The sequence below is a fragment of the Aquarana catesbeiana genome, linkage group LG04 (genome assembly GCF_042186555.1).
Source record: "Aquarana catesbeiana isolate 2022-GZ linkage group LG04, ASM4218655v1, whole genome shotgun sequence".
In the NCBI taxonomy this organism is placed as follows: domain Eukaryota; kingdom Metazoa; phylum Chordata; class Amphibia; order Anura; family Ranidae; genus Aquarana; species Aquarana catesbeiana.
In genome coordinates, this window is record NC_133327.1 from 636,242,354 (window position 1) to 636,261,864 (window position 19,511).

At 41.5% G+C, this 19,511-nt stretch overlaps 1 protein-coding gene across 1 annotated transcript in view; it reads right to left on the reverse strand.

The window, feature by feature from the left end:
* KCNK2 (potassium two pore domain channel subfamily K member 2) overlaps positions 1-19,511 on the reverse strand; it is a 209,381-nt gene that overhangs the window by 21,074 nt on the left and 168,796 nt on the right. The gene's annotated exons all lie outside the window — the stretch shown is intronic.

Genomic DNA, 19,511 nt, shown 5'->3' on the forward strand with positions numbered 1-19,511 from the left:
AATCAGAACTTTAACAGTACCACACAAATTCTAAAACAAGTAGATTTTATTCTTACAAATGTGAAAAAAACAGTTGAATGATATTAAAAATTGTAGAAATACATGTACAATGACTTAAAAAAATATTCATACCCCTTGAAATTTTCCACATTTTATCATGTTACAACCAAAAACGTAAATGTATTTTAATGGGATTTTATGTGATAGACCAACACAAAGTGGCCCTTAATTAAAAAGGTGGAAGGAAAATGTTAAATGGTTTTCAAAATTTTTACAAATAACTATCTGAAAAGTGTGGCGCGTATTTGTATTCAGCCCTCCTGAGTCAATACTTTGTAGAACCACCTTTCATTGCAATTACAGCAGCAAGTCTTTTTGGGGATGTCTCTACCAGCTTTACACATCTAGAGAGTGACATTTTGCCTATTCTTCTTTGCAAAATAGCTCAAGCTCTGTCCGATTAGATGGAAAGTGTCTGTGAACAGCAATTATCAAGTCTTGCCACAGATTCTCAATTGGATTTAGGTCTGGACATTGTCTGGGCCATTCTAACACATGAATATGCTTTGATCTAAACCATTCCATTGTAGCTCTGGCTGTATGTTTAGGGTCATTGTTCTGCTGGAAAGTGAACCTCCGCCCCAGTCTCAAGTCTTTTGCAGACTCTAACAGGTTTTATTCTAAGATTGCTCTGTATTTGGCTCCATCCAGCTTCCCATCAACTCTGACCAGCTTCCATGTCCCTGCTTAAGAAAAGCATCCCCAAAATATGATGCTGCCACCACCATGTTTTGACGGTGGGGATTGTGTGTTCAATTTTGGTCTCATCTGACCAGAGCACCTACTTCCACATGTTTGCTGTGTCCCCCACATGGCTTCTCGCAAACTGCAAACAGGACTAGTTATGGCTTTCTTTGAACAATGGCTTTCTTCTTGCCACTCTTCCATAAAGGCCAGATTTGTGGAGTGCAGGACTAATAGTTGTCCTGTGGACAGATTCTTCCACCTGAGCTGTGGATCTCTGCACCCCTCCAGAGTTACCATGGGCCTCTTGGCTGCTTCTCTGATGAATGCTTTCCTTGCCCAGCCTGTCAGTTTAGGTGGATGGTCGTGTCTTGGTAGGTTTGCAGTTGTGCCATACTCTTTCGATTTTGGATTGAACAGTGCTCCATGAGATGTTCAGAGCTTGGGATATTTTTTTATAACCTAACCCTGCTTTAAACTTCTCCACAACTTTATCCCTGACCTGTCTGGTGTGTTCCTTGGCCTTCATGATGTTGTTTGTTCACTAAGGTTCTCTAACAAACCTTTGAGGGCTTTACAGAATAGCTGTGTTTAAAAGATTAAATTACACACAGGTGGACTCAGTTTACTAATTAGGTGACTTCTGAAGGCAATTGGTTACACGAGATTTTAGTTAGGGGTATCAGAGTAAAGGGGGTTGAATACAAATGCACGCCACACTTTTCACATATTTATTTGTAAAAAAATTTGAAAAACATTTATCATTTTCCTTCCACTTCACAATTATGTGCCACGTTGTGTTGGTCTATCACATAAAATCCCAATAAAATAAATGTATGTTTTTGGTTGTAACATGACAAAAATGTGGAAAATATCAAGGGATATGAATACTTTTTCAAGGCACTGTATTATACAGCTTCAATTGATTTTTTGTTATTTATTATTATACAGGATTTATATAGCGCCGACAGTTTATGCAGCGCTTTACAACATTAGGGAGGACAGTACAAGTACAATGCAATTCAATACAGGAGGAATCAGAGGGCCCTGCTCGTTAGAGTTTACAATCTAGGAGGCATATCACATCATGCTTTACTCATCATCCATGACCCCTGAGAAGATGAACGTATACCCCTCCTTTTACCTCCAGTATACCATCATAGACGTTCATCTCTTGAACCTATGGCCAGTTACCAGACCCCTGGGTCACCTATTATGGCCCTCTAATCTTTTCCTTTCATGAGGATGCTATCAGGAGTCGTATAACTTTATTACAACCTTATGTGTATGTGATTGTTATATATGCAACAGGTTATGTAATTTAATTGTGGTTTCAAAATGACAGCTGATTAAAAAAAAAAAAATAAAATGGAACTAGATATCAATACATTTTCTCTATAATTCTACAGTTTCTTTGTGCTTGCCTTCCTGATGGAGCCGTTGACCCATGACATGCGTTGAAGTTCCAGCAAGCAACTCATCACCTTAAGGGGTCATGGATAACGAGTAAAGCATGATGTGATATGGAAATCAATTGAAGCTGTATAATACATGTATTTTTACAATCTTTACTATAATTCAACAGTTTTTTTAGCATTTGTCAGAATAAAATCTACTTATTTTAGAATTTGTGTGGTACTGTTAAAGTCCTGATTTTTTGTAGTTATGTTTTTTTCTTGATGTCTATACGTAGGATATGGTACCAGACATGGACATTAATACTGTCCAAAATGTAGAAGGGTTCCCGTTATGGGTGTTCTTCCTCCTGGCTGTCTATGCATTTTCCATTTATGGATGGAGTTGGGCTTTAGTATAAACAAGACGGTTCAGAACTGCCGCACTAAAGCATAATACATCCTTTCCAGGATTTGCTCCATATTAATGCTTCTGGGAAAGCGTACATTAATTAGTGAAACCTAAACACCAGAGAGGTCAGATGAGTTTTTCTGCGGAAGTCCAGATGTATTCATAAGAATTCTGAACTTCAGTCCCTGCAGATAGAGATTAAATCAATTCTTTGTAAAGCCCTTTCTATCATTTCACTCCACTCACTGCACATGGTAATAGTAAAAGCACTTAGTATTCCATCTGATCAAGGTAAATTGGACTGCATTAGGTAAATTTAATTTGCCCTACTTACACACTGGTAAACAGCGTAATACGTTTTTCAATACATAAAAACAGAATATCTTTGGCGGCACTATGTTTTTCATTTGTTCGGCTTTACCTATGTCTATTTAGAAAAAAATGGAAAATAGTTTATATTGCTTTGAGGACTTTTTGTGATAATGAAAAAAATAAAATAGTCATTGACGCTATACAACTGAGTCCATTCACTTCTATTTAAACCTGCCTATGGCGGTTACAGCAGCAGTTGGAAAGCATGAAAAATGCTCATTTACATTTTAACATTGTAAAAAAAGAAACAATCTAACAGAAGAGTGTCAGTTGATGGGGCTTCAACGCCTGTAAAATATGTCTGAAATGTTAAATAACGATATACATTAATGCATGTTAAACTCTGCTTTAAAATCCAATGGTTGTTTGATATTAGCCTTAAGATCAGTTTTTAAATAAATGACTGCACTGTTAACAACGAGTGAGTAAAGTTTAAGAAATGGCATTGGTGAAAGGTTATTTTGGATTGTTGCAAAAACTTTTAATGGTTCTGAACTAAGTAGGAAAGGCTATGTAGGAAAAATGAAGCGTGAAGAATTTTGGCTTTATTTGACAAACAAATGCAAAATAAAAATGTGAATCCATTCTATGCATTTCGGTGGTTTTAGTGCAACTCTACGCCAATAGACCTCTGAAGGTAGGCTGTGGTATGTGGCACCATCAGTAGCAGATCCTTAAAATACTGTAAGTTGCAAGGTGGGGCCTCCATGGATCAGACTTGTTTTTCCAGTACATCCAACAGATGCTTGATTGAATTGAGATGTGGAAAATGTGGAGGCCAAGTCAACACCTCAAACTCATTGCTATGTTCTTCAAACCATTCTTGAACCCCTTTTGCAGTGTGGCAGGGCACATTATTCTGCTGAAAGAGGCCACTACTATCAGGGAATATTGTTTCCATGAAGTGGTTTACTTGGTCAGCAGCAATGTTTAGGTAGGTGGTACGTGTCAATTAACAGCCACGTAAATGGAAGGACCCAAAGTTTTTCAGCAGAACATTGCCCAAAGCATCACACGCCTTGCCTCCTTCTCATACTGCATCCTGGTGCCATCTCCTTCCCAGGTAAGCAACACACATACACCCAGCCATCCACATGATGTAAAAAAAATCTTGATTCATAAGACCAGGCCACCTTCTTTTGTTGCTCTGTGGTCCAGTAATGATGTTCATTTGCCCATTGTAGGTGCTTTTTTGCTGTAAGCATGAGTCAGCATGGGCACCCTGACCGGTCTGCAGCAGCCCCATACACAACAAACTGCAATTCCCTATTTTTTCTGCTTTTAACACCTCAACTTCAGGGACAACATTTTAATTTGCTGCCACAGACTTTCACATGCCATTGTAAAGAGATTCTAAATGCTATTCACTAAAGCAGGGTATACACGGACCGAATATCGCAGTACACACATTTTGCTCTGTGTGCACTGCTGTTTGTTCAACAGAAGCTTCTGTCGAAATGTCCTGCTGCAAAACCAGCATTTGATCAACGCTTGCAGCCAATGGCAGTCAGTGTATTCGTACAGGAATTTGAGGGGGGGGGGGGATACAATAGAACAGCAGGAAAGATCCCTCTATCTGCATTGCTTGTGTGGATCTGGGGTATATGAGTTTATTTTCCTTCAAAACTCAAGGTGTATACCCTACTTTAACCACTTCAGCCCCGGAAGATTTGGCTGCTCAATGACCAGGCCATTTTTTGCGATAAGGCACTGCATCGTTTTAACTGACAATTGCGCGGTCGTGCGATGCTGTACCTAAACAAAATTGATGTCCTTTTTTTCTCCACAAATAGAGCTTTCTTTTGGTGGTATTTTATCACCTCTGCGGTTTTTATTTTTTGCGCTATAAACAAAAAAAGAGCGACAATTTTGAAAAAAAACACAATATCTTTTACTTTTTGCTATAACAAATATCCCACATTTTTTATCAAAAAAACAAATTTATATAATATATATATATATATATATATATATATATATATATATATATATCTATCTTCTACATATTTTTGGTAAAAAAAAAATCGCAATAAGCGTATATTGATTGGTTTGCGCAAAAGTTATAGCGACTACAAAATAGGGGATAGATTTATGGCATTTTTATTATTAGTTTTTTTTACTAGTAATGGCGGCGATCTGCGATTTTTATCGGGACTGAGATATTGTGGCGGACAAATTGGATGCTTTTGACACATTTTTGGGACCATTGACAACTATACAGTGATCGGTGCTATAAAAATGCACTGATTACTGTATAAATGTCACTGGCAGTGAAGGGGTTAACACTAGGGGGCGATCAAGGGGTTAACTTTGTTCCCTGGGAGTGTTTCTAACTGTGGGGGGAGGAGACTGTCTAGGAGGAGAGAGAGATCGGTGTTCATACTTAGTATGAACACACGATCTCTCTCTACTCCCTTGAAAGAACTGGGATTTGTGTGTTTACACACACAGATCACGAGCGATCACAGGTGCCTTCCGGGGACTCGCATCAGCTTCAGGAACACGCTGCGGGCGCGCGGGCCAAAAAGCAAAGCGACGTAAGGTAACGTTGTTTCGCCCAGCCACGCCATTCTGCCGCAGTGAAACTGAGGCGGCTGGTCGGCAAGCACTTAACCTGTCAGTGGTTATAAAGTTCTGGCTTATTGTGTATGTCAAGGTGCATACTGTATGTATCAGGTGAACATAATAAAACTATTGCTAAAACTCAAATATGTGTAGATTCTATTTTTCTTTTGGACATGTCCAGAGCAAGCATGCTAATCTGGCGGGGTACATGAGAATTCCTTACTATATGTATAGATGTCTGCTGCACTCAAAAGGCTTAAAGGGTAAGTTCAATTTTGTGGGGAAAAAAATAGCAAATAAAAAAAAATATATATAGCATATACAATTGCGACACAAGTCATATTGTAATTGAATGTTATTAACAATTACCTTTACTTTTCAATTTGAAGCTCTGTAATTTTCTGTTAAATGCAATGCAATATGGCTACCTGGAGGTATTCTGTACACAGAATGTGTACTGACCACCCCCCAGAAACATAATTTCCTGCTTGTGTGATTGGCTCACAAATTTTCCCAGAAGTCTGCACTAAGATACAAGTTAGATTTTTAGCATCCCCTGCAACAAAATTTCATTTTTGGTGAGTAAAGCCTGGTACACACGATGAGATTATCAAGCAAATGTTCATCCATTTTTTTTTTTTCTATGCATGCTAGTCTCCATATCGAAAACAAATAGGTTACTAAGTACGAAAATTCTCCTATGACAGCAAACAAAATTCAGAAGTGATGTAATGTATTTATATTGTATTTTCGGACAAAAACTGTACTGAATAAATGAAAATTGTATGATCTGGTATCGTACAAATTTTTTTTTTCGTGGTTATCCCTTTGGAAAATTTTAGTTTAAAGCTGTGTACTAACGATCAGATTATCGTATGATTTCTTCGAAAGTGGTATTTTTTGTACGATATTCCAATCGTGTGTACGGCGCTATACTACCAATAGGAAATCACATCTAAAGGGATAGAGACCCTGCAGTTTTTCTTATCAGAGCCCTGCAGGTGCAGCAGCTGATTGCTAAATATGAAATCACTCCCATTAGATTCATTCATTTAGATTCACATGGACACAGACAAACAAACAGTGATTTCTTCAGAATAACAAAAGTTAGGAATCTTCAACAAAGCTTGTTAAGATCCTTGCAATGTCCATAGATCACCAAGAGGGGAATATTTTGTTTACAAGAAAAGTAGAGTTACTTGTTAATGAACTCTCAATTCAATAAAATAACACAAAATATATTAAAAAGTATACATTTGCATACATAAATATGTGAATATTAAAGCAAACACAGAAATATATTTATGAGTTCCATAAATCAAAAGTGAAATACGCAGTGCACTATGATAAATGAATGGTGTGAAATCGAGAAAGTCTTGTGCAAAAAAAGTCCAAGGAATCCAAAACTCCATGTGATAGTACACTCCTAGGTGAATAACCACTACCGTCCCCTTAAGGGCACACGCTCCCCTTGAAGTTTGACCCTCTTTACAAAGGTCTAAGCAAGGTGCTTAGTAATGGACACAGAAATGGCAACCCTCCAGTCTGCCTCAGCCAACATGTGCTAACAGCATGATTCCATTAAGCTTACAAGAAACAGCTTCAATAATTATCCAGCAAGGCAAAGCCTTCCAGGGAGAAACTCCCAATGATACTGCTGAAAAAAGCAGAGATAAAAAAACCTGTAGTGCTCACTGGATAAAACTAATTTATGCAAACATAATAAAGTGCACTCAAATTTTAAAATACAGAAACCCACTTTCATAATTTATTGACACAAGGCAGATGAACACCGCTGTCTGGGAGAAGTGCAAGGCCAAACCAATATACAAGGTTGTATTCCCTCCAGCACACATTCAACCTATATGCTCCACCAAAAATGTTTTGTCATTAGCGCCATGTTTCGTCACAAATGATGAAATATGTTAGGCGGAGGTTAGTGATCCTGGTGGTAGTACCAAGCCCATAGTGAATAGGTGGCCTGGATCTAATGGAGCTATAAGAGCTGAAGGAACTTCAGCAACAATCACAGCATCAGGGGAAGGTTTGGAAATCAATCATGCACAGCAGGGCTGCCTCCCACAGACCTCTCCTGAAAAAAGCAAGCAGGACCCTCAACAACCAGCCTCCTGCACTACCTCCCAGCCCCTTCCAGTTCCCTCAGGCCCCTCCACAGCCCTCTGCAGTACCAACCCCAGCCCTGTTCAGTTCCCCCCAGGCCTAGGGCTCCCCTCCACCTCCACTTTCCACACCTCCAGAGACCGCCAAACCTCTACAGTGTGCATTGAGGGGGTTGACACAAGTCAGATGTCTTAGGGGAGCGTTTACATCCTTTTACACCCAAGTCATTTTACGTTCACAGAAGAAATATAGAAAAGGTCTGTGTCCTTTTCCATTTTTATAGAAATAAATGGATGTACCATGTTTTCCCAAAAATAAGACCTACCCTGAAAATAAGACCTACTGTGATTTTCGGGAAAGGCTGCAATATAAGCCCTACCCCCAAAATAAGCCCTATTTTAAAGTGGTTGTAAAATCCTATAATCCTCTCTATTACAGTATTATATACTGTAAACGGTGTATGTTTCTGTAATCTGGTGTCAAATACCTTGTTATAGCACCACTTGGGTCAGCTGACCTCCCACTGCTCTCCTCCTCTTCTCCCAGCTGTCAGCGGGGGATCTCGCCCCCCCCCCGCAGTGCTCAGAGCGGGGAAGAGAGCTCAGGCGGGTCACGGAAGCACTGAGCGGCGCTATAAGAAGGTATTTGACACAAATAGATTACAGAAATACACACATTTTACATTATATACTACTGTAATAGAGAGGAATCTAGGATTTTACAAGGTCTTTTATTGTGTTCACACTGGGGATTGCTGACAGTCAGGGAGGGAGATGGGGAGAGAAGACAGCACATGACAAGCCCTACCCTGAAAATAAGTCCTACTGTGTCTTTTGTTGCCAAAATTAATTTAAGACCCAGGCTTATTTTCGGGGAAACACAGTAAGTAGATATCATCGATTTACATCAGTTTTTAAACAAGAAACATATTTTTTGTTTCTATTTTTCTCACCTATGATTATTGTCTTCACAGCTAAAAAAAATAGATGTATACATGGGCGTCCACAGAACTTTTTTTTGGGGGGAGGGCATCATTATAAGGTCACCCATGCTCCGCCTCTTTTCGACAATGTCATGAAGGGGAGGTGCTTAGTCATTATGACATAAAGCACAGCCATGCAAAGGTTTGAGAAACCTGATGCAAAAGCTTAAAGCAGAGTTCCACCCATAAAATATACTTTACAAAAATATACATCATAATCCTTCAGCAACAACAATTGGACATTTTATTTTATTTTTACTCACCCCTTCTTCACTGTTGTTATGGGGTCTCTTGTATTCTGCCTCTTCAGCTCCGCAGTGATTTACGTCTTTCCCTAGGCGCCTGTGCTCGCTAGGGCTCCTGGGAGATGTGTGTCATTCTTTCCCAGGAGTCAGTGGGCAGCGCCGAGGGCTCTTATCGATGCAATGTGTGCTTACTGCGCATGCGCGAGAACGGACGGTGCGTGCTGGTTATTCAGCAACACCATAAACCTGCAAGTTTATCCATGTGGGCTTCGCCTGCCCACAAGCAAGATTGCAATGCCCAAGCAGGAGGAATATAAGGTTTGTTTTTTAATAAAATAGGAACAAAAGCTGCGCAATTTACCAGCCTAATGAATGCAAAATTAGCATGCTATTATTGTAACAGATTAAAAAAAAACAAATGATATATGTGGTTGGAACTCCGCTTTAATAGAAGGATCAAGCTGCCATTGTCTGATTAGCAATTTCTAATCTGTTTTTATGTTTCCAGAGGTTTCCACTACTGACTTTTCTTTCTGAAGATGGCAGCACCAGGGCTCTGTTGTTCCAATATTTATATTCATTAACCTGGAGGAGGTATGGAGATAAGAATTTTTAACTTTCCTTAAACTTTTCTGATGTGCATATAGGCTCTGGCTTAGAAAGCAGTCAGACCCACAGGTCAGCATTACAGCCAGGTAAAGAGCATTTTTAGAAGGTTAGCAATGATATCTCCCTCATATCTATCATGAAATAATTAATTTAACACCTTGACTGCAATTATACAAGTAGTGCTGTTAGATGAGTTCCAGAACATGGACACAGGCTGCCTCACCTCAGGCAGGTGCTGGTGCAGGTGGACAGCTCACACTCAGCTCTTCAGGCATGCTCCCTTCCTTCCCTCAAGGCTCTGAGCCGCGCTGCCTGGAGAAGATGGAAGAGGTGGCTCGAGCCAAAATTGACCAGGCGTGAAGGTGGAAGAAGTTCCTCCTCTGCTATGAATGCTGGGGCCTCGCCTCTGCCTCATTACGTGATGTTACTGGTTGCTAGAGAGAAAATGTCACCAGCACACCAGGATCTCCAAAACTGAGACCAAAATTTTAAACAATGATCACATAGTTACAAAAGAGGCAAAGTTTCTGAGCCACGCAGGACCCCTTTATTGGACATGTGACCTGATCACATCTGGTCACATACCTGATGAGGGGGTCCTGCGTGGCTCCGAAATGTTGCCTCTTTTGTAACTATGTGATCATTGATTAAAATTTTGTACTCAGTTTTGGAGATCCTGGTGTGCTGGTGACATTTTCTCTCTATGACTGTTCCAGTCGATGGTCACTTCAGCACCCAATTGAATATACAGCCATTTCTGCAGGAACGTGTGCTTTGGGAATATTGCATTGGAGTTACTGGTTGCTGGACACTAGGCGGCAGTTGAGTTTAGCAACCAGTGCAGCTGGCAGCAGAGAGAGGCCAACGGACGGTGCAATAAGAGTCTAGGGAGTCAGGGTGGCGCCGCTGCTGCTGAATGTAACAGTAAGTGACTGCCACAGCTTCAGCGCCCCCATCCTTTGCAGCAGCTTGCAGAATCTATGCGCGGTGCACCCTGGGCACCCGCTTGGGATCGGCCCTGAGTGTCCGTGTGCAAGCACCTTGCTCCGGGGGGCTTGCCCCCCCATGGGGATGCCCATGGATGTATACTGATGTAAACTGAAAACTGAAGACAAATATTTAAACTGATGCACTAGGGATTCAGCTTTCTTGTACTTTTTTCATCAGTTTTCTAGACAGAACTGTTGGCTCTTGTGTAAAAGGACCCTAAGACCTTGTGCAGAGGGCAGCTGATGTCTGTATACTGTGAACGGGCTGTTTGTTTATCCATCCCTAACAGGCAGCTGCTGCAAGCAAGCAGTCTATTCATGTCTATGAGGATGCAGTAGCTGTGTGATCACAGCCGCTCGTACTAATGTGACAGGCATGCAGACCCCCAAATGCACACTGTCTGCGTTCAAAGCAGCTTTTCCACAACGACAACCCCTGTTACATTAGGACAGGCTGCTGTGACCATGCTGCTTCTGCATGCTCATAGACATGAATAGACTGCTTGCATGCAGCACCTGCTGGCTAGGGGTGATTGAACAAATGGCCCGGTCACTGTGTCTGTCTGAACAAGGCATAAGAGCTCTGCCTGATCTTCAAAAATAAATAAATAAATAAATAAGACATGGCCTCATGTTACTTATGCTTTCTGGTGATTTTTTTAGCCTGGCTTTAATTATCAGACAACAGCTCATTAGGCGCCTCATTAATGGTAAATACATTCTTATGATTTTGTAAAAGTTTGGCTTAAGTAAATTAAATACAGCAGTGCCACATATTTCAACTCAAATTATATTTATGCAAACGTATTTTAAGCAGCCAACTTGCATAATCTAACAGAGCTAATAATGAATGTTAATGATTCCAAATAACTGTGCTCATAGTGCGTGCAAATAACATAACACCAGAGAAACTTTACTGCCAGTAATCCACTTTTCTGTTCACAGTCAATAAACAGCTTGCTTTAATACCAAGCTAGTTAAATTCCCAGATACTTATTATGTGCTGTAAATTAGTTATACGTGGGCTGAAATTCCACAGCTGACAACAGGTAATTCTAAGATTTAAAAGTAAACTAGTCAGACATGAAAATTTTTCATGTAAAGTGGTTCAGTAACACGTTTGTTGTAGGGTCCCGCCAGCCTCCCAGACAGTCTTATACACTCCTGTCCCTGATCCAGGGCGATATCAGCTATGCAGCTTGTCTGTGCAGCACAGCTGGTTGTCAAAATCTTCAAGGACTATGGAGAGCTTGTGCTCCTTGCTCGTGCATGCTGCGAAAGGAGAGTACAGAACAAACGTGTGTGCCCAGCCAGTAGAACCTTCGCAAGCTGCACAGCCAAGATCTTCCTGGATTGGGAATAGGTGTCTAGGCAGGTAGTGGTTACGGCTGCCTCAGCGAGACGTTAGGTGTTAACTGTAATTAACAGGTTTTTTCTCTGTGAGTTTTGCTGAGTCTGACCCCTGGTTTTGTGTGATATAAAAGGGACAGAGGTCCAGAACCAGAGGGTAATGATGCAGAGTAGTAAGGCAAAAGAGAAGAAGGAGATCAGTTTAGACCTGGTTCATCCTGCCAGGCCCGACTGATGCAGTTACCGGAGTCTGGATGGCCAGTATTATGCCACAGTCGGAGCTAAGTTTCAGACATGGTCGTAGCCAGTATTGGACTTTTGTTTGAACAGGTATGCCAGGGCAGCTACAAGCCTGAAGCTAGGGACTGTCGATTGTCTATGTCATCTTGTTAACTTATTCTCCAAGTAAAATGTTTGAAACTTATCCTGATAAGGGACGTATATAGCAACCAGAGTCGGGGCGATGCTCAGATGCTCCACGTGCATTGCTACCAGCCAATATGGCCAGCCACCAGCTACTGTGGAAATCCAAATCGATCCACATGGATCTAGTCCCTGATCTCAAGAACCACCCCACCATAGGCTGACTGTGCAGGCACTTAATTGGGCAATGGACCAGCTGGAAACAGCTCCCCACTGGCTCCTGTATTAGGCAACCCAGAGTTATCACCGGACTTCTCTGACAGACACTTTAGGCAACTCCTATAATTGGGAACTTATAGACTTAGGGACTTTATATGTGAGCCTCGTCCGGAACCAGCTTATGCCCTACAGCACATAGTTACGTAGTTAGTAAGGTTGAATAAAGACACAAGTCCATCCAGTTCAACCTGAGTGAGCACCCACAATTGTCCCCATCCCCGCACATTGCGTCCCATCAAGATGCCCATCCACGATATTATTATTATTTTTTTTTTTATATATATTTAAGGTACCCATGTAGCGCCATCAATCTACGCAGAGCTCCACACACACCCACACCGGTCCTCACCCCCAAGGGGTCTGCAATCCAAGGTCCCCAACTCACACCCATACACCAGGGCAATTTTTTTTTTTGGACAGAAGCCAATAAACCTAACAGCATGTCTTTGGATTGTGGGGGGTGACCCTATTGCTGCGAGGTGAGAGTGCTAACCACTACACCACTGTGCAGCATATTTATGCTGCCTTTGGTTGCGTGGCATCTACAACAATTACAAAATTATCTTTCTCTGTTTTCAAATGGGGATTTTCCTATCCCTCAAAATTGCCTTTTGAACGTATCTGCCTCACCTCTGGTCCATCCCCCTTACAGTCTCTGCCACTTACAAGCTGCTAAAGCAGCCATCTGATGTCTTTGTGCTCCCACTTCTTCCTAAATGGGAATGAGATCTTGGAACTACATTTACTGATACTCAAAGAGATGATATACTCTATTTTGTTCATTATTCCTCTATTGCGAACAAATATCAGGAATTGGGATTCAAAGTTCTAACCAGATGGTATAAAATCCCAAGGGTCTTACATAGAATGTTTCCTCAGATGTCTGACATTTGCTGGCATTGTGGAGAGGAAGGACATTTCTCCATATCTTCTGGACGTGCGTTAAACTTTAAAGCTTTTGATCTGAGGTGCGGCCCATAATCCAAAAACTGACAGACTGGGGGGCAACCCAGTGTGCTACTTGCTACACTTCTCACACCTCCCTCAGACACAAATATAAAAGATAATGATGATCAATCTTCTGAACGTGGTTAAGGCATGTATTCCTGCCCTCTGGACACAGGAATCCTCTCCAACAATGGCACTGTGGTTCTCCAAGGTTACTGAGGTTCATCATATGGAAAATATCACTGCTACTTTGAAAGGAAAGGAGGAAAAGTTCAGGCGCACATGGTTCTATTGGATGATTGTTCACAATGAAGATCAAAACCTATGGCTTCTATTCTCATTTTTTTATACTTGGCACTGTAGAATGACACACTAGGGCACCCTTCTCCTCCCTCACTTCCCCTGTTCCCCTCAACCCCTTTCTTACCCCCCCCCACCCCTCCACTTCCATTTTGTTCTTCTATCCTTTATCTTTTTTTTCCCTGGTAGCCATTCTTTTAGGTCATCCCTTCTTGACCCCAATTCTTAAAGTGATTGTAAAGGTTTGTTTTTTTGTTTTTTTTAAATAACAAACATGTTATACTTACCTCCTCTGTGCAAGGGTTTTGCACAGGGCGGCCCATATCCTACTTTTCTGGGGTCCCCCGGTGGCGCTCCTGATTCCTCCTACGCATCGAGTGCCTCCACAGGGAGCCGCATTCCATGGGGGCACTCATGCAGGCATGCTCCAGAGTCCTGCTGCTGCATCCATTGACACAGACAGTAGGACTCGGTCCCGCCCCCCGGCTCCCGTGTCATTGGATTTGGTTGACAATCTATTCAAAGAGGACCAGAGACGGTGGCTGGAGCTGCTGGGCTTGTTCTCGTTGCTGGAAACATCAGTTCAGGTAAGTAAAATGGGGACTCTGGGGGGCAGCTGCACCACAGAAGGTTTTTCATCTTAATGCATAGAATGCATTAAAGGGGTTGTAAACCCTCATGGTTTTTCACGTTCTATGCTGTCATCTTTCGGCTGAGAACGAGCACACCATCTGTAGCTGGTGTCTTGTGTCCTGATTGGATAAACTGATAGCTACGTAGCCATTGGCTCCCTCTGATGTCAATCAAATCCAATGACGTGGCGCCGGGGGGTGGGGCCGAGTCCTGCATTCTGTGTGAATGGAGACAGATGCGGGACCCGGGAGCGCGCCCGCATGGTTGTCCATCAAGGACTGCGCTTCTCAAATGTGGACACTTGATGCGGGGAGGAGCTACCAGCGCCGCTGAGGGACCCCAAAAGAGGCAGATCGGGGCCACTCTGTGCAGAACGAACTGCACATTGGTGGTAAGTATGACATGTTTGTTTTTTGTTTTTTTTTAAACAAGGCTTTACAACCCCTTTAAGATGAAAAACCACGAGACTGTAACATTTTTTAAATTATATTGACAAGGTGAGGACACACCACCTACAAGCCTCTCTATTATGACCACTGGGTAATTAATGGCAGATGTGCTACATCTTTTTGAATATTTAAGTTAATGGTGATGTAACTATTACCTTGTCCTTCTTAAAAAGATACAAATAAAGACTTAAGGAAAAAACAGTACCCTTCACTAGAAACACTTATCAGTAATGTGGAGGAGAATCCTCATACTTTTGGCCTAGATAGTAGGTATGATGGTAAACTGTCTGCAAACTTTTGGCCATATAGTGTATCTCTTTATGAACTGAGCACAAGAGGGATACAGGCATCAATATTCTATACAGCCTATGCTGGCATAGGTTTTCAAAGGGAAATCTCTCCTGCCACTAAGTTTGGTACCTTTCTCAAATCTTCACAGCTAAAGAAAGTGGCTGCTGTATGGGAGACAGCGTCAGTCAAACCAGCAACAACTGACTTATGCCCCGTACACACGGTCGGACATTGATCAGACATTCCGATAACAAAATCCATGGATTTTTTCCGACGGATGTTGGCTCAAACTTGACTTGCATACACACGGTCACACAAAGTTGTCGGAAAATCCGATCATTCTGAACGCGGTGACATAAAACACGTACGTCGGGACTATAAATGGGGCAGTAGCCAATGGCTTTCATCTCTTTATTTATTCTAAGCATGCGTGAGACTTTGTGCGTCGGATTTGTGTACACACGATCGGAATTTGAACAATCGGATTTTGTTGTCGGAAAATTTTATAGCAAGCTCTCAAACTTTGTGTGTCGGAAAATCCGATGGAAAATGTGTGATGGAGCCTCCACACGGTCGGAATTTCCGACAACAAGGTCCGTCGGAAAATCCGACCGTGTGTACGGGGCATAATATCTGAAGAGCTTTCTGTATTGTGGTCAGTGTTAATTTTAGTCTTAGGACATAAATGGCATTTTAGTTTTAGTCTCATTTTAGTCCTCTGCAATTGTTTTAGTTTAAGTCGTATTTAGTCGACTAAATCTCCAGTACATTTTAGTAGACTAAAACGTCCTACGTTTTAGTCGACTAAAATCTCCAGTACATTTCAGTAATTGCAATTTAGTTTTAGTCATAGTCTTTTGACTAAAATGGCATTTTAGTTTTAGTCTCATTTTAGTCTTTTGACTAAAATGGCTTTTAGTTTTAGTCGTATTTTAGTCATCTCAATTGTTTTAGTTTTAGTCGTATTTTAGTCGATTAAAATAGTATTCATTTAGTCGACTAAAATGTAAAATGTTTTAGTCATTTTAGTCAACTAAAATGTTTTAGTCCTTTTAGTCGACTAAATTAACACTGATTGTGGTGCAATAAAATACAACCTGAAAGATTTTTAGTTCAGCATTGGTGTAAGCTGGCACCATTGCAAGCAATAGCTTTTTTCAGACCCTTGCATTTTGAACAAATTGAACAATGCAGCCCAGCACTTGTTCTGTAGATGAGCTTATAAACCAAAATGTTGTTCTTTGATTCCAATAAATACACCAGAGGAAGGATTAATTGCACACAGGCCACTGTTTCAGAACAATTGCTTTCCATATAATTATGCATTCTTTTTCTATTTTGAAATAAACGTGCTCTATAAAAGCAGACAATTGCTAAAAAGCCATAAAGTCCCACCTGCACCAAGCAACGCTACTTAAACAAATTTGATTTTCCAGTTTATTAGGCTTTCAATTACAAATGTTTCTTATGTTTAGATAGAGAATTATAATGCTAAGCTTGTACTGATGATATCCAGAATTTAAAAAAAAAAAGGCAGACACAAGCCATATTATCATAATGACTTCAGAAAACTCTTTATTCGTTTTTATCTGTTCCCTGCCTCTAAGGGAACCAAATGTTCTTTCAGCTGATGACAGCAAACTGTTTATTAAATTGGGATATAAACAATAACAGGTCCCTAATAAATGTCAGTTATCTGCAATAGAAGGGGTAGTACAGTCATCTCTCTGGTGGCTCGTGGCTCTTTCCCTGTGTTTCAGTGCTGCAGTCTCAGTTAGGAGGTATTGGGTTCCATGTGTCCCCTGCTGCATGTCATGGTTTCTTCCTCAGACCCCTATGTAATTGCTAAGACTTGTAGTGATCCTGGGGTCAGAGAATTTGAATGGGATGCCCTACGAGCGACAAATCCAGCTGGACACATCGTCTTTGGGCAGACATCCGATTTCTGGATATACCTTCACGGCCACACAGGGCAGCCTGGCGCCGGTCTCCCTGCATGGACTCCAGGCTCATCTTGCTCCCCACCATAGCCGGCTTACTTCTCCACCAAGGACTACCACACAGCTCCCAGCTCATTACAATCCACTGTGGACTGTCATCCTCTCTCTCCCCCTCACCTGCTTGTGAGTTCTATTTGTTTTATATAATATTTTACTTAATAAATTGTGCTACACTATGCCGATTTGGCGCTTTCTTCCCTTCCCTTTCTATTTTACAGATTATGAATTTTCAGCCCACAAATGAAAGCAGCTTTGCCAGCACCACAGTGGCAGCCATTTTCTACTAATTGAAATTTTTATTCCTATACCTTTGGGAATAAGTATCCTTCAATACCTCTTTTTTACCTGGTATATGACATTTTATCACTGTAGGATGGGCACAGTGTTAGCGCCGTAGTGTTTTTTGGTTATTAAACTTATAGTTTGTGCATTTTTTTCTATATGTTGTTGGCAAAAGGCGTGCCTGGTTCCCGCGTGCCTTTTGCCAACAAAAATTTTTGCCTGACAATCAATGGTACCGCAAGTGGGAGACTTATTATTTGCGTGCCCCTGGAATGCATTTGGGATTGATTTTAGCCCTGAAATGCAGTCACAGATCCATAGCTTCGCTTAAGACTGGCCTCTCCTTCACATGGACAACCTAGGTTCTGGCCATCACAGTCCGTCTCCACTCTTTATTGAAAATAGGAAAAAATCAGCCGCACTCCAATTACCTCTTATTGCAATATACAGTATCTCACAAAAGTGAGTATACCCCTCACATTTTTGTAAATATTTTATTATATATTTTTTCATGTGACAACACTGAATAAATGATACTTTGCTACAATGTAAAGTAGTGAGTGTACAGCTTGTATAACAGTGTAAATTTGCTGTCCCCTCAAAATAACTCAACACCCAGCCATTAATGTCTAAACCTCTGGCAACAAATGTGAGTACACCCCTAAGTGAAAATGTCCAAACTGGGCCCAAAGTGATATTTTGTGTGGCCACCATTATTTTCCAGCACTGCCTTAACCCTCTTGGACATGGAGTTCACCAGAGCTTCACAGGTTGCCACTGGAGTCTTCTTCTACTCCTTCATGAGGACATCACAGAGCTGGTGGGTGTTAGAAACTTTGCGCTCCTCCACCTTCCGTTTGAGGATGCCCACAGATGCTCAATAGGGTTTAGGTCTAGAGACATGCTTGGGCAGTCCATCACCTTTACCCTTCTTTAGCAAGGCAGTGGTCATCTTGACGGTCTGTTTGGGGTCGATATCATGTTGGAAAACTGCCCTGCGGCCCAGTCTTCAAAGGAAGGGGATCTCTGTATGTCACAATACATGTTGGCATTCATGGTTCCCTCAATGAACTGTGGCTCCCCAGTGTCGGCAGCACTCATGCAGCCCCAGACCATGACACTCCCACAACCATGCTTGACTGTAGGCAAGACACACTTATCTTTGTACTCCTCACCTGGTTGCCGCCACACACGCTTGACACCATCTGAACCAAATAAGTTTATCTTGGTCTCATCAGACCACAGGACATGGTTCCAGTAATCCATGTCCTTAGTCTGCTTGTCTTCAGCAAACTGTTTGCGGGCTTTCTTGTGCATCATCTTTAGAAGAGGCTTCCTTCTGGGATGACAGCCATGCAGACCAATTTGATGCAGCGTGCGGCGTATGGACTGAGCACTGACAGGCGGACCCCCCCTCCCCTTCAATAAAAAAGGAGAAAAACAAACTGGGCTAAGGTCAGTGAAAATTAAACACATATACCCAATCCCAAAGATTGCAGTAGAATAACATGTGAGCAATTACAGCAGCAATTCTCCTGCACAACATAAATACAGTAATCAAAATTGGAAACCACCGCGCTAAACATATAAAAAATATAGAATAAGTGTGTTCTCATACACCAACCTAATATTGAAATGGTCATAAATCCCAATAGGTGCAATCATTTAAATACTAAACAAAAATAAAAATAAAAAATTGACAAAACACTTTTTTGTCCAAAAAAGTGATCTCATGACAAAATTAATGAATCAAATAAGATTGTGTCCAAAGAGCCTACACGGCAGTGAACAGTTAAAGTCCATCCATATACAGTGCAATCTTCAAAATAAAAGGAGAACTAGTGAAGAAATCCACCACCAGTAAGTAAGGGGTTACTGCTTACCAGAAGCCCATGATCCCCCGCTACAGAGGATCAAGGGAAGACTGCATATAGAAAAGCCTTCCAGAGCATATCAGGTACATCAGCTATCCTCGATAGATTGGGGATAATATTGTGATCTCCAGAAACACCCAGCGAAACTCATGATACTCAAAATCTCCTCATATCTTTTCAAAATCATGGATGGATGTGTATGGCGAAAGCAGTCTTGGTTTGGCAGACAGGAGTCTCAGGACAGGACAGGGCAGGACAGGACACCACACCACACGGCAACTCTTCCTCACAAAAGAACATCCGCTCTGC